This window comes from Lissotriton helveticus, chromosome 12 (genome assembly GCF_964261635.1).
Source record: "Lissotriton helveticus chromosome 12, aLisHel1.1, whole genome shotgun sequence".
NCBI classification, from domain to species: domain Eukaryota; kingdom Metazoa; phylum Chordata; class Amphibia; order Caudata; family Salamandridae; genus Lissotriton; species Lissotriton helveticus.
The window spans coordinates 812969314-812985613 of NC_136073.1; positions in this window are offsets into that span (position 1 = coordinate 812969314).

Here is a 16300-nt window from a genome sequence, read left to right on the forward strand (position 1 = left end):
GAATATGTCATGGATAGCTGATATCAAGTGTAATATCAGCAGAAGCCATTGGTTGAGGTGCGGAAGATGCCTGGGTTGCAGCTGGATACCCACACAACTGATGCTACCTGGTCCGAGGTATGATATCTGAATGAGCTGATATCTGGTGTGGGGTGTGATACCTACATGAGCTGATGAAATCTGGTGTGGGGTTCGACTCCTGCATAAGCTAACGGTACCTGTTCTAGCACACAACACCAGAAGACGCTCAAGATGCCATGCCTGGTGCAGGATACGCGTATGAGCCAATGATACCTGACCAGATGTTGATGATACCTAGTAACAGGAGCCAATCCTATAGCTGCAGATAATACCTTGTATGTAAGAGGGGATCATTCCTGTCCAAGGGTGTGATACCTACCATAGCTGATGCTACTTGGTTTGGGACCCGATGAGTGATACGCTCTAGAGCCGATGATACCTGGATTGAGTTCTGTTACCTGCATAAGCTGATGAAACTGAGTCTGATATGGGTCACCACTACAGACTGATGATACTTAAAGGGTTATTTATGAGAGGTTTACGCTGCCGAAGCGTCACAGTTTGTGATGCCTCTGCGACGCAAGCCTCTCAAATCTGTGAGGCCACGCAAAGCCACTTTACCTGGCCACATGTAGAATTCTGCAAAAGAAAGGTGAACAGTAAATATTTGCAAAGGGCTTCCACTGTGCGGCAACACATGTTGCTGCGTTTTTAGTAACTTTAAAACCGTTTGAGCTAGAACATTTTTTTTAATCTGCAGATTATGCAGCATATTATAGATGATGTGGCAAATGTGGCACATCCATAACCATGCAAAAAACACAGGGCTGAACAATCACATGATTCCAGTGGCTCTGGTTATACCTAGTCTGGGTTGTCGTACCGGGAGAAAATAATGATTGTTAGTCTGTAGGGTTATAATTGCCTAAAATAACAACATCCGTTCTGGGCCATGAAAGGCACCATCAAATGAACTAGAAACTGTTGGTGGCCTAAGCACATTTCTTAAAGAAAGGTTTCAATTGGCCGTCAGATCTGAATGTTTAAATAATACAATTTAGGAGGTTTGATTTATTGAAACGAAGCCTCACACTGGTACATTACCTGATGGACCAATGTATTAGAAATATAGTAATCCTATACCGAGGGGCATGCTCTGAGTTCCCAAAAGAAGACTTCCTCCCTCCCCAGGAGCATATCATACTCCTCAGATACAAATCGAATTTATTCAACGTAGCTGCACCCCTGCCTAGATTTCTGCGGCAGCACAGAGATGTATGAGAACTGGGCCGACTTTAGGGCAGTGCGACCGGTGCTGTCGCACTGGGCGCTGACCTGTGGATGGGGGCGCTAGCCTCAGGGTGGGTGCTGTGTTCAGTAACCATTTATGATTGGAGAAATGAGGGTCACTTTTGTACGGTGGTAGTGAAAGAATCCGAGGAGGCGGTCATGGGGTGAGGGGGTTCCAAAAATGGTTGTCACACCAGGCGCCACAAGCGCTAAAGCCGGCCCTGAATAATAATACGGGTAAAACTGCTCAGTGGGTTGGGTGCACACAGTGTAAACTACAGTTACTACTTGAGGTCATTGTGGATGTCACTTTCTTCCAGAGTTGATAAAATGAACACCCTGGATCTCGGTTATCCCCATGTGATATCTATGCACCAAGAAAACTGGTGGGGTGTTTTACAAAACTGAACTGGTCAATATTCTCCCCTTACAGAAATCCCGTCCAGGGCACCATGATCTGATCCATAGTAAATGTGACTACAAGTAGTATTTGCTGGGTGTATACAGAGCTCTGAAGCTACCTACTTCCATGGTTGAGTAGAGAATCTAGTTCAGGGATTGTCTTTATATCCTAGCGAACAAATCATGTAGTACATGGGACTTCAAATCCCATAATGCAAAGAAAAATCCTGGACTGGATGCTCTCATCGCAGTGAATCAGGGAAACTTCAAAGGCCTGATGAGTACTGGAATGAAGTTCACTAAAAGTAAAGTTCTGAAACATTGGATTCAGTTTGCAGTTGACCCAAGATTGAGGTGCCAGAGCATTGTTTGATCCAGAGAGAGAGAGAGATTGATGTCCTGGCCAGATGATGCAAGTGGTGGAAGATATACCAGTTGCGGCTGCTCCCAGTATGCAACGGGGGTGGGGGAGGGGGGATAGGCAGCAGGGCAGCAGCAGCCGTGGGGTTTCAGGTTGAATTGAAATAAATAAAATTAAAAATAAACGTACCTGATCCTGCGTCCGCCTCGTGCTTCGGTGCTCCTTGTTCTCCTGCTGCCCCCGACAGTCCCCGGGACAGACTCCCCAACCAATCCAGATGCTGCTCTCATACTATGAGAGCAGTGCAAGTATTGGCCTGAGCGGGCTGATTTGACGCTTCGCTCAGGCACAGGGAACTGTGCCGTTTCTCCACCTGGTCGTAAAATACAGCCTGGTTAGAGAAACCTACCTGCGCATGTCTGTTTGGCCGACCTAAGACAGCCGGGAAAACAGACATGCACACTTAGATATGCACCAACCATTCCTCCCTGTGACCCCCAGGGCGACCCTACACACGCTGGCTCGGCCAGCAGCTGAAAAATAAAACAATATTAAATTATAATTTTATTTTCCAGCTGCTGGCTCTGAGCCAGTGGGGCAACGATCCTCCGCCATTGCGGAGGAGCCACTGATGAGAGATTCTTGGATTAAAAAATAACAAAAAAACTCACCTACTATATCATCAACACACTATGTATGAAGGAAACGCTTAAAAACGCCACCTTTATTTCCAACATACTCACTTCTTGCACCAATAATTCTGCCAATTGTCGGGTAGAGCTGCAAAATGTTATATCGAATGGTGGACAAGTTCAAACTACGATTTGTTCTGCCAAAAAGTAGCAGTACTGGTGCTTTATAAGAGAACAATCACGTCTTCGTGAAAGAAAAATGATTTTGTCAAATTACCAAATTGCTGGTTATTGTTTTCTGGGACACACTGCATTGTTTGGTGCAGCGGGCGGAGGCGAGGGTGGAGGAGCTATTGTTGACTCTGTTGTGGTTGTGCACCGTGTCCTGAACCGAGACTCCTGACTCCGTCTCATTTACTCCCTCCCCAAGGCGCTGACAGCCATCATCAGACCTGTCATCAGGCCCAGATTACTTGTGCTTTCTGGACTAGGAGAAAAGCAATTACAAGTGTTGAGGAAATAACATAATTAGGGAGTTTGGAGGGATTTTATGGAAAGCTGGAGACAGCCGCCTAGGCCCATGAGGCTACTGAGTGCCTCTCAGATGGATTATTAGAGATAATGCGAAGAGGAAACGTGCTCTCGGACCACACTCTGTGCTGAAGGCCACGTCCACAGCCAGCAGATTAGTAATGGAAGGTCAAGGTGCAATACAGGAACATATGATATATATCGAGAAGTCTCCATGGATCATCCATGTGTGCAAAGAGCATGATGTTCACAAATTAGCACTGGCAGACAGATTGTGACATGGCTCAAAATTTGGAACTTTAGGCCATACTCTTGGCTTATAGAGGCAACAGTTTTATAGATAGGTAGGACACAAATATTTCTGCCAGACAATATTTTGGTTATGATATTCTGGTTCTATTCCCCAATGGAGAATGTACACTAAGCACGTGATCATGAGAAGGCTGATAGATTACACACTCGGGGTAGTAGTAGTGAGTCTCCAAAGGGGGTAATCATCTACCAAAGAATATATCTCGATGTAATAATGACATATAGTCCAGCCAGTGCTCTAAATGTTGGATAGGGGTGCTCGAGAGATCATAGTGCTGGAGAGTGGAACATATAGTATGGACAGAGGAGAGCACTTGAGTGCTGACTACGGAAACAACGCATCCCAAGTAAGAAAGCGGGCATTTGAGGGGAGAAGATAATGGCTTGGAACGGAGATGAGAGACTGATCAGCAAGAGCAGAGAGCAATGTAAAGGCTGAAAAGTAGAATGTGGAGGGGAGCAGGAAAGATCCATAATGCCAAAATGTAGCATTTCAGGGAAAAGTTAAGCAGTGAAAGGCTCTTTTTAAGGTCTGATGCGGGAACCTGCAGGGTGGGAGCAGGGTATTTATATATACAAAATAACCAGCTCCCACAGAAACATCCATGGAAGAAGGCACGGACTCGAAGCAGTCAGGATACGGCATCTGTTTTAGTTAATCAGGTCACCCTCAATCCCAGAGATAAAAGAGAGACGCCTTTCGGCTTACTAGAAGCCTTTATCAATCTGGTTGGCTCCATTCTATATATATATATTCATTCATACAGCTGGTGGAGAACATGCAAAGTGCGCATGACTGTTTGGCCAGCTCAAGACGGCCGGCCAAACCGTCATGCGCACTTTAGTGCCCCAACACTGCTGGTGGTGATGACAGCCCAACCCCACCCAGGAAAACCTCCCTCTATGGAAAAATAAAATGACAATACCGTTGCATTATTATCATTTTATTTTTCCTTTTTCCACAGTGGGGCGGCACAGCGCTCCTCCGCCTTAGTGGAGGTGCCGCCACTGGAGCATGTAATATCTCCGCTGATTCTTACCTATAGATGTACAATCACATTGGTTCCACTTGGTTGTTGTGTGAATTGTCTCCTTTAGGACTGCCTCCCTAGACCTAGTGACAGGAGGAATGGGATCTTTCTGCCCAGTCCCCTTGTAGAGCAGAACTGTGGACAGCAGGAACCCTTCTGTCCTTGGGCATGCTTCTGTGGGAGTAGATTCAGGGTGGAGGCCCTTTACCGTTCAAGAGTCTGGTGTTATCCAAACCCCACGTATATGCTGTACCTACCGTGGGTTAATCAGACATTCGGAGACTGTTGCAGGGTCGAGGGCCAATTCAGCTGCAAGATTTCTTCAGGACATTTGTCTACCTTCTTCTCACAGGCACCCCACCACTGATGCCCGACATGGAACAACATAAGAACTTGTCTCTGATGTGGCACTGCAGCGCTTGTAGGATTGGTGGCTGTGATGGTTGTGGAAGCTGCTCTATGTGAGAGCCAGAGATGCTGTGGTCTGCCAGTCCACTGTTCTCTATCAGAGTCCATACACTGGAGGTGCCCTCAGACACACACACACACACACACACAAGCACATGCACAAACAAGCACCCAGACTGTGATTGCTCTAAATTAGTGAGGAAAACTTGCAGTGCTGTTGTACTGTAATTTATTAGGTTGCGCCTGGGCAGCGCATGCGCTACTCTGCGAGACATGCTGTATTCAGGTATGGACTTGAAGCTCTACCCACTCTCTGTCCATATTTTTCATTGGCTTGTGTCATTGTCCGTTGTAAACTGTGGCTTTTCATTGGTCAATAGGCTTAATAGTCCTTCCTTAGTACCACCTTGTCTCATTTTTTTTTGTCAAAGTTCCACCTTGTCTCATTTTTTAACCTCCCACGAGGACAACCCTTGTTACATGTGTTGTTACTCAGTAGGCTTTAATTACAGTCTCCGAGCACTATTTGGTTAAAGGATTTGTACATGTCCCCTGCTGCAGGCAGGACAAGCTCTCCCACAACCCTTTTTTTTTCATCTTTAAAGCATGGCATGCCACGATAATACAGTGGCAGCCGCCACTTTTGATTTGTTTGCTGCGCCGAATGCAGCCACAGGTTTTTTTTCTACTTCTTAACTTTTTTGTTTTGTTTTACAATCGCTCCATGCCGCACGTTCACGTTAATGGCATCCTCACCTCTTTCTTTAGATGAGCCGCGTCTAAAAGAGGTGCACAACGCTATGGGGTCCCGCCCCTCTTACTCTTGCTACTGCAAGAGCTGAGTGAGTCGCACCCTTCAGCCCTAGCTGTTCACCTAGGCCCCCATTGCCCCCCTCCCCCACTCAAACACTCTAGAGTAGTGCATTTAATATCCTGCTTGACATGTTCTAGTGTCTCAGCAGGTACATGCTTACCAGCCACTCCCTCGAGGGCTGGACACACACACCCCACACCTATCCACCACAGGCGCCACAAGTGACGTGGGCCTGCTAATAAAAGGGCCTGAGTGCACGTGCCTTGAGCCCACAACATTACAATGGTGACACGGGGTTCTGGCCACTGTGTATGCAGGTTGCCACCTCGAAGTTCCTGTTGGGGGAAGTGTGGACTCAGTTTAAGGCACCCCAACATCTACTACCAACACGACAGCACTGGTGCAGGGTAAAATTAAAGCCATTGGGGAGGACATACACCAGCATGCACCTGTAATGCCCTGCAGTGCCCGTAGCATCCAGCAAACTGCTGCAGGCCCCTGCAGTGCCTAAAGCACCACCTGGCGGTCAATTTGCAAAACTGCACCTTGCAAAAGTGACCTGGTGCAGCAGCCCCTAATGGGCTAGCATTTTCAAAAGAGACTTGCTGCTGCCCCTGCTGGTGAGCAACGGTACACCACCAGCACAGTGAACATTGTTTGTCTTCACATGTGTGCAGGGAGTCTGAAGAGCAAGATAGGCCTGCCGAACCAGCTCATCAACGTCTAGGCCGAGCTGTGACATCAAGCTCCAGCAAAGAGCCCCAAGAAGTGTGCAGCAGCATCAGCAAGGCTGCCCCAGACTCAGAGAGGAGCACAAACTGACCAGAGGTCGGCAGTGATCGGCACAACTTCTCGGGGGTTCGGCTGTATAAGAGACTGGCTGAGAGTGCACAGTGGGAAACGATCACCACAGCAAGCTACCCTGTCTGTGAAGTGTAAGCTGAATGTCTTCAAAGGGGTGGAAGGCATGTGCGCCCCTGGTGGCAAGTGGCCCCCACAGCAAGAAAGAGCAGCAAGCAGAGAAGGAGTCAGCAGAGAGAACCCTTAACCCCTTGCGTGCACGCATCGGCAAATGGCCATCGCGAGCTCTACTTCAGTAGTGCTGCGCACGTCCGTTGGCCGACGCGGCCTGGCCGCGCAATAAATCACCCGCACCGCGGCGGAATTTACGCCACATCGTGGATAAAAAAGAGTGACAATCCTTTCACCCTGAAGAACCAGAAGACCACAGGTGGGTGGAGAGATCAACAAGGGGAAAAGAACGAGGACTCGCACCACTACAAGAGTGCACCCCCAGACAGAAGACAGCCACCAAGGTGGAGCGACATCCCTGGAGACAGCTCAATGGGGGAACCACAGGTAAGCCGCCAGCATGCGCACACCACATCTCTCCCCCTACGGGTCCCAGTGCGTCTGTCAGTTCCCAAGCGTCAGCAGTTTAAGTCAGATGGCATCCCTGCTCGTGACCGCACATGTAACGAGAGAAGAGCAGCACCAACATGAACACCAAGCTACATGTCTGGGAAGTACCCCAGTCATCCTCACTCCAGGCGAGTCATTGCCATCTGTCGTCCAGGTCTAATGGCAACCACATCATCATTGCCATGGGCATCACCCAATTCTGCAAAGGAGCAACTCATCACCGGGGTGGAGCCATGGTTGAAGCACCAGGAGACAGAGGCGCTCCTAGCAACACAGTGCCCAGACGCCCCAATAGAAGACTCTACGGCGGGGCTCCACTGACACCCCTCAGGCTCCATGCTTGAACTGTTTGATACCAGCAGCATCACCTCGAGAGCACACAGGTCCATCCAACAGAGCATAAGTGAACATTGATCCAATGGATAGACTGCCAGAGAATCCGGACTCCGTCTACACAGTTCGTGCCCAGTGATAGCTGGTTAAATTATGGACTTGTGCTGTGATGCCCCGGTACTCCCAGCTGCACCTGTTCACCGTTTTCTTGCGGACTGCCTCTCGAGGCTGAGAGACTAAGTGGTGTATTGTGTGCATATTTTTATTTCCATAGGTTGGACTTGTTTTGGTTTTTGGGAGGAATGTAATGTCCTACTGGACACATTCTAGTGTCTCAGCAGGCACAAGTTTATCAGCCACTCCCTCGAGGGCTGGACACACACTCCCCACACCCATCCACCACAGGCGTCACGAGTGATGTGGGCCTGCTAATAAAAAAGGGAGAGGTGTGGTGCAGCGGACAGAGCAGCTGACCTCGGAGCACAGGGCTCACGGTTTGATCCCTGGCACTCTGCACCCTGTGACGGGGCAAAAGCTTCCCTAATTTCTCCTACGGCCACCAGAGCCTTGAAACCCCTAGGGGTGATTAGTTGGTGCTTTACAAATACTGCATACAATAAAAAGGCCTGAGTGCACGTGCTCTTGGCCAGTTCACTACCCATCACCAGTGTGTTCGCGTCATCTTTTCTGTAGCATGTGGGAGTACAGGGCCCACAACATTACAGGTCCCTCCCCTCCCCTCCACTCAGACTCTGGGTGGCCCCCAGCATGAGTGAGTCTCATTGTTCTGTCCTGTTGTAGTGTCCCGCACCCCTCCCAGACTCTGAACATAGTTCCTCTTGCCTCCACTCAGGCCCAATGTGCTCCAGGGATTGAGTGAGTCATGGCGTCCCCACTTCTCTTCCCTAAGGTACAATTTTCTGCCGCTGTTCAACAGCATGATCTTCGTTTCGGTAAGCACTGCTTGTATTACCTGACCCTAAAATGGCGTCCTTTTGTGAAGTGCGGGAAGTTCTTCTCCTTCCCTTACTGGTCTATGTGCTGGAATCCTATGGTCCTGGGCAACTGTCTCAGCTGTGGTGCCTTTTTTTGTAGGGTATGAACTATATATATGATATACAGTATCTTTCTCATTCCAGCGAGCTTTGCTTGTGCCACCCATGAGTGCAACACCACCTGAACACCTGGCTGAACGATGGCAAGAATTTCCTGCTCAGTAAATATGTAATATATAATTGTCCAAGCCTAATCGCAGTTAAAATGTAATCCTGAGTGAATTTGCAATTTGTATATATATTTATCTCTAACCACTAGTATATATAGTAGACCTTTGTACTTGGTGTGGCGCCGCGGCCAGGGCGACTGACGTTGGAATCTGGGGACCACGGTTCGATCCCCGGCTCCGGCGGCAGGTTAGCCCAGCACCATGTGACTCTGGGCAATAGCTCGCTTAATCTTTCCGACGGCCCCCCAGCGCCTAGAGACCCTTACGGGTGATTGTGCGCTTTACAAATGTGGACTTTACTTTTTACTTTACTATCATTCCTATGTGATTTTAGAGTTTATCTGTGTGTTTCTCTTCCTTGAGTGACTTTACAGCTTGTACATTTGCAATTTTTCCCTCTTTTCACTCCACTTGTATATATAACTCCAACCACTAGTATATGTAGTAGACCTTTGTACTTACTACCATTCCTATGTGATTTTAGAGTTTATCTGTATGTATCTCTTCCTTGAGTGACTTTACAACATGTACAGTTTTTTACCTCCTTTCCCTCCACTTGTACATTTGCAATTCTTTTCCTGTTTATACCTCTTATGTAGGTCATGTAATCCAAAGTCCTTATGTATCGCAACTGGTTCTTTTGTAAAGCGCTCTGACACCTTCGGGTAATGTTCGCTATATAAAATCGCATTAAATAAATAAAATAATAAAAATCCTGAGGCCCCTGCTTCTAGCGCCTCGTATGTCCCCTCACTCCGTCACAGCCCCATAGCGCCTTGTTTGCTTACAAACCGCGCCTCTCTGCCCCGTCATCCCCTGACTCCCAGCGGTCTGCAGACTGACAGGAGACTGCGGCGGAGCCTCTCAGCCGCCTCCCCCCTGATTGAGGTCTGTTTTGACAACAGCAGAGCGGGGCCGGAGCAGAGGCCGCCTGTCCGGAGACTCCCTTCCTTCTCGGAGACCCGAGGACACGCTAGGGTGCCTGAGGAAGGGGGGGGTCCGGGGGGGCCTCTCAATCTTTCAAAAACAACAACCAGCAAACCTGCTGTGTGTGTGGACTTGAGCTTCTGACCCAGGCTCTTCAGGTTACGTTCAGCAGGAAATCTTAGAAGCAAATATTGTTTTCTCTGAGGAGGGGGGGCACGGCCTGTTACTCGAGAAAGCTGAAAGCCCCCCTCCCTCCCCCACTGTGATTCCTGCAGGAGACAGAGATCCTGCGGACAGGGCAGTATTATGTTATCTTCTATAAAGCTATTGTCACAGGAGGCTCCTAGAAGTGGTTGTTCCTTGCAGACGTCTAAGTAAAATGGCGGCACTCCCGCCATCTTTGCCACAGTTCCATAGATTTAAGCAGACTTCTATATCTCGCTGTGTGTGTGACTTTACAACTTGTACATTTGCAATTTTCTCTGTTTGTATCTCTTCCTTGTGTGACTTTACAACTTGTACATTTGCAATTTTCTCTGTTTGTATCTTTTATGTAATTTATGTAATCCTAAATCCTTTTGTATCGCAACTGGTTCTTTTGTAAAGCGCACTGACACCTTCGGGTAATGTTCGCGCTATATAAAATCGCATTAAATAAATAAATAAATAAAATAAAATAAATTGCATTCATATTGTCACTGAATTTGCTTTTATTCTGTTTATCACTTTGATGCTGTAAAACTCCCCCAAAATATGCAGTTTATTACTCCCGTGCAATATCAATATATTTACGACTCGGTTTGTTTTTCTTATAGAGCGTTATTTTTCTTGTGGGTGATGTGATGGCACCGAGCCTTGTTGAGGTAGCTGGTCAGTGTGCAGTGTATGAAGTTGACACAGTGTGTCAGTTGCATGGGTGCATGCAGGTTGTCACTGCTGGGGAAACATGTGGTGCTGTGGTCTCTGTAATCGGTAATAGAATCAGGGAACCTGGCGGCTTTGAAGTGGTTACAGCCAGTGTTGTGTGATTGACGTGTTGCGGTATTGCAAAGCACTGGTGGGGCCAGGAAGGCCTGGGTGAAATGTTTCTCCAGAACATGATACTTCTGAAATCTGCCCATGAAGAAATTTCGCACGGGTAACACATTCAGCACTGATTTGGAGAAACTGCTCTGCAAAATTTCATGGCCTTATTATCTCCTGGGATGTGGAGCATTCAGCGCTTCATAATGGTATATACATTTCTCCAAACTACCAAACCATTCAAAACTTTTTTTGTTTGTGTAGTTCCTAGGAGGCGGTATATTTGTGCCAGAGTTGAACCAACAATTTAGAGCCTCTTAATGCTGGTAGAGAACATTCATAGAGTGCTGGAGAGACACAGACTTATGCACAGAAAGGTTTGTATGTTCAGGAGATGACTTGTTGCCCATGAGTGCACCATAAAGGGTCCAGCCCCCGTCTTCTCCATCCATCTCAAGTGAGTCTGCGACTGGGGAAGGTCTCAAGCTCTCTCACGGAGGGTCGCACTCATGCTTGGCCCTAATCTCTCTCAAGAGTGGCTCTGACCTGTACAGTTGTCTGCTCCTGCACCGGTCTAGGGCCTGCTGTGACATTACATGTAGGGCTCCCGGTTTTATGGTATTTATTTTTTTAACATTTCCGTCTGTATTTATCCATATTTATTTTTTGGCCATTTTAACTGTATCCATATTTATTTTGTGTTTTGTGTATGAATGAAGTTGTAAAACTGTACATTTCCATATTTATTTAACTGATAGACACGCACTCAAACTTTGATGCCTGTCGTGATTTCGCTATTTAAGCTGCCAAATATTACTTAACAATACATTCACTAAATATTAACATTATACCACTAATGTATGTTGACATATGGCATTATATATAGAAATTTGATCCTGTTGTTTAATTTCCCATGCTGTCCATCTGCTCAGCAATTGGGCTACAATTCATGAAAGACCGCACAGTGAGTCATTTAAAAGAAGCACCATTTTCTGTATATATCCACTTTTAAAAATAAATGCAGACAAAAACCACAATGTTTTCTGTCTGTATTTATCTGTAAAAATCTGTAAAAACGGAAAACAAGGAGCCTTCATTACATTGTGACTCGAAGTCCGGTCGCCAGCTCTTCCAGGGATGGTGGTGCCTGTATATTAATCTCTCTTGTGTGCCTATCTGTGAGACTGGTCTATTGCTGGTCAAGCCCTCTCCGATGGTGTATTAACCTCTCCCTCTGAACTATCTTCTGATCTTCCATCGCAGGCACTGACTCTTATCTTTCTCATAACCCTGTATCCGGATCTGACTATATTTTATTGTATTGTAATTGCATTTATATAGAGCTTACTACCCCTGACGAGGCGTCAAAGCGCTTTTTTCGGCGAGTAGCACGCTAATCCGGGACCCATAGAGGATTAGTGTTGAATTAGTATATTGAAACATGTAAGTACATTTTAAGTGGTGGATAGGTTAGTCAGTTATTTGGATTTGGAATGATAGCAGAAGGATAGAGGAGGAAAAAGGTTTGTATTTATATAGCGCTTGTTGACGCACGCTATTCAGGAAGCCCATAAAGGATTAGTGGTGAATTAATATGGTGAAATATGAAGTAATTTCAGTGGTGGATATTAGTCAGTTATTTGGAGTGAGAAGGATAGCGGAGAGGTAAAATATGTGTTTCCTCGTAATGTACATTTACGTCTCTTCCTGCCTCGGGCCAGACTCTAGGGCGAGTCTATGGCTTTTCCAGGACCGGTTTGACAGTGCATTAATCCCTCCCTGTGGACTGTCGCCTGCTCGTCCACGGCAGGCTCTGAGTGTCAAGTATTCTTTCTCGAAACCCTGTCTGGGGATGTGCCTCCTGCTCAGACTGTAATAATCTCATCTTCAGGCTTGACTCTGGGCCTGCTCCCCCTGGAAGGGATTGCTCTTTTGTTTTTATAATCCTGCTCAGGTGTCTGCTGGTTTCAGAAGTGGGTTGTGTCAACAATACAGAGAGAGGCGTCTTTAGGTAGGCCTTGTTTTCGGTGCCCATGGGCATGTCTGTGCATTGACTGTGATATGTGCAGCTTCCCTGCCACACAGACTCGCCTGCTCCCCTTTCCAGCAGCCGGCTAGATACAGACTTGTGCTGGGAAGCAAAGAAGCATTGCCTGTCTCATGGCTTGTGATCTGACTGTGAGAGAAAACCCCCAACCTCAAGCTTGTTTATTGACTGTGGTCTCTTCTTTTATGTATGCTTAGCTTCTTTTTTTAAATTCGGCCTATGGGACTCAGAAGTTCCCATTTTTTGGAAATATGCCTTGCTCCATGAGTAAATGCGTGTGCACAGCGCTCACTAATGCGCGGGGTCTACACCTTGTTCCCGCTTTACGAGGATCTAGACCGTCTCTGTCCTTAATATAGTTGCAATACTCAGATCAAATCCAATGAGGAGCTATGCCCGGGTGTCAGAACTTTGAAAACTGAGTTTTGTCAGGCTGGTAGCCCTGATAAACTGGAGTGGCTTGTAAAGAATTAGGCTGGCCCATCCTTGTCTGCCTGGTGGGGGTGTAGTGAGTGGACTGGACTCTCCACCTGAAAATATTTGCTGTATGGGAGAAAAAAGTTCCAGAGTGCATTTGAACTCAGGCAAGACATTTTCACTCGCATACTTATATACTGCGTACAAAATCACTTTTGGGAATACTTTTGCATCCGGGTAAAGGGGAATTCTCCCATGTTTTCCATGAGTACTTCTGGTAATCTTAGAAAAATCCAGAAACTTCCTAAATCGACACCCACACGCATAAGTCTAAGAATACATATTTTAAAATTTGGGGGGGAATCTTATTCTTTGTGAATTGGTTGTGCTTATTTCCTTCAGTGGGTTAGGTGGTGCTGTGAAGGAAAGACTCCAGGGAGCCTGGGAGTGGAGTGGGCACAGAGTTCACTGTGGCCAGCAAACAAATGTATAATGTCAATAAAATGTAAGACGCTCCTTCAGTTCCTTTTAGTAGCTCTCTGTCACCAGTGCCAATCTTCTCCCTTGTGGGTCTCGCCCGCACTGTTTCTCCTGTATAACCATCTATAGCTGCACCTGTGGCGCGGCTCCAAATGTACCCCGATATGCCATCTCCTGTTGTTATTTTGAATAATCAGCATGTGTTAATCCTACACCTAAAGGGCCTCTGGCTTTTGGCAGAATTTTACCTTTTATCAGAGTGCGTGAAAAGTGGCAGCTTGGGCGTGCTCCTGACTGCAGATGACTGCCTCATAGCCAATCGCTGGGTTCACTCCCTGTCGAGATTAAGGTATGTCCTGACTTCCACTGAACCTCATGTGGCCTTTGCAAGGGCCTTGGAAAGTGACCTATTCCCATCTCCTTTCTTAGAAGATAAAGATCTGTATAGTGAGTGCTGCAGAAGACCCACTGGTCACTGTGAGGGCGAAACGCTCAGTCTAATTCCCAGTAGTTCCTCAAATCTGAGGGCGAAATGTCCTATAGGTGTGACTCTCAGCAGCCCCCTGAACACTCTGAGGGTAAAGATACTTTTATGTATGGGACCTGAAAAGACTTCCGGTCACTGAGAGGGTGAAGCCACTTATGGTTTTTTGAAAACCTCCGGTTGCCTCGCGGGTGAAGCGCTTTTCACTATGGTTCCTCAGAGGACCCATAGTGAAGGGCGCTTCGCCCGCGAGGCAACAGGCGGTGAGCCTTCAGTTGCCCTGATGGTGAAGTGCACTTTACAATGACTCCCTGCAAGAGTCCGGCCGCTCTGAGAGTGGAGCACACTATACTATGGTCCCGCACAAGCCTCCGATTGCCCAAAGAATGAGGCGCACTTCACTGGGGTACCTTGCAAACCTCCGGTCACTCTCAGAGCGAAGCACACTTCGCTATGGTTCCTCGCAAGACTCTGGTCACTCTGAGATTGAAGGACACTTTTTGTAGTTCCTTGCGAGCCCTTAGTCACCCTGAGAGGGAAATGTACTATACTGTAGTTCGTCGCACGGCTGCAGTCGCTCTGAGAACGAAGCGCACTTTGTTATGGTTCCACGCAAGCCTCAGGTCACTCTGAGGTTTCCTCGCTGTTCTTCTCTCCATTGTTGAACAAGCTGGTGTTTCCTGTTGTTTACTGACTCCAGTCACAGGAAACAGACACTGAGGCCAGGCTGAGATTCCCATTTCCTGTGTTTTTCTGGGTATCCTTTGCAACCATCTTGTCCTTCCTCGCCCCCACCATCTCTTTCCTTACTGTCTGGCCCTTGTTCATCGTTAGTCCAAATGTAGCACCGAATCTCCACCAAAAACACGCAGATTTATTATTATGCTTCTCACCCTGGATGTGTAGATTACTTTGTTAGCAGCTATGTGTTTATTTAGCACATTCTTTGGCAATCACTTAACCTCATGCTACTTTGTGCAGACCCCGTCTGTTGGTATTTTTGTTTTCTTCCTAGTGGTGGGTGTCCACCGAGGGAGTTCGTACCCGGATCACATCTGCTGTGCGTGGGTGGTATGAAGGATATGAGTTATTACAACAATTTTACTTCCAGTAAGTTGGTCGACTGCAGGACTAAACAGCTCAACTTCGGCATGCACCACAGTGCAGCTAAGTTAGTCATTGGCATCTCAGGTGGTGAAAACCATCAATACCTCGATTCAACAAGGACGTAACCTCCTATGTTAAATTAAGAATCATCACCCCACTGCTTAAGAACCTTTAACAGACCGCTGTCTTTCAAATTTCAGAGCAATATTTAGCCTCCCCAATAGGTACAACAAATCTGGGTTTTAGCATCAAAGATTATATGCCTATTGACCCTCAAATAAACTGAGAGGTTAAGGCACAAATTACCAAGTGTGTATGTTGAGATCACGGAAGCCACGGACGAAGGAGGAAGCACCGCGTTGCTGGGGGTTAATTTGGACCCTCTTTTTACCCTTCGCTCCAGAGCTGGCTCATGGGGCACTGACTCCAAACATCCTGAGCATATTACATCAGCATTACTGATATAGCCAGGAATATATAGATTTATAAAATATATCTATACACATTGACGATCCTTAGTACATACACCATATATTTTTTTGTGGTGAAACATTAGTGAGTGACAGGGGGATCAGTCCCCGGTCCTGACGAAGGGGCTTGAGGCCCCGAAACATGTTGACCCACACAGGAGAGTAAGTCCATTAACCCACTTTTTCTCTCCGCTTCACTTTTTTAACAATACCAGCCAGTGTTTATTAAACAGTTTCTTCTACCACTAGGCCAGGTATTTTTTAACTTCACTTATCTAGTATCACCCCTGACCCTACTGACACTCACTCCCATTCACTCACATAGCACTCTCAATATAAAAGGTGCTCCAGCGTAGTCGCTTGTCGCAGCACTGCCCCGTCCCGCAGCGGGGCGGGAAGACCCCAATGATGAAGCATGACACCAAGGGCCCTTTTGGCGTGTGAGGGGTATTTTAACACACATTGTGTATTCCATGAACACCTGGTTATACACTAACTCTACGTAAGGTGGACCTTGTTGATTATTTATACTTTCAGGAGAGGAGGATGCGCCCACCTTGGTG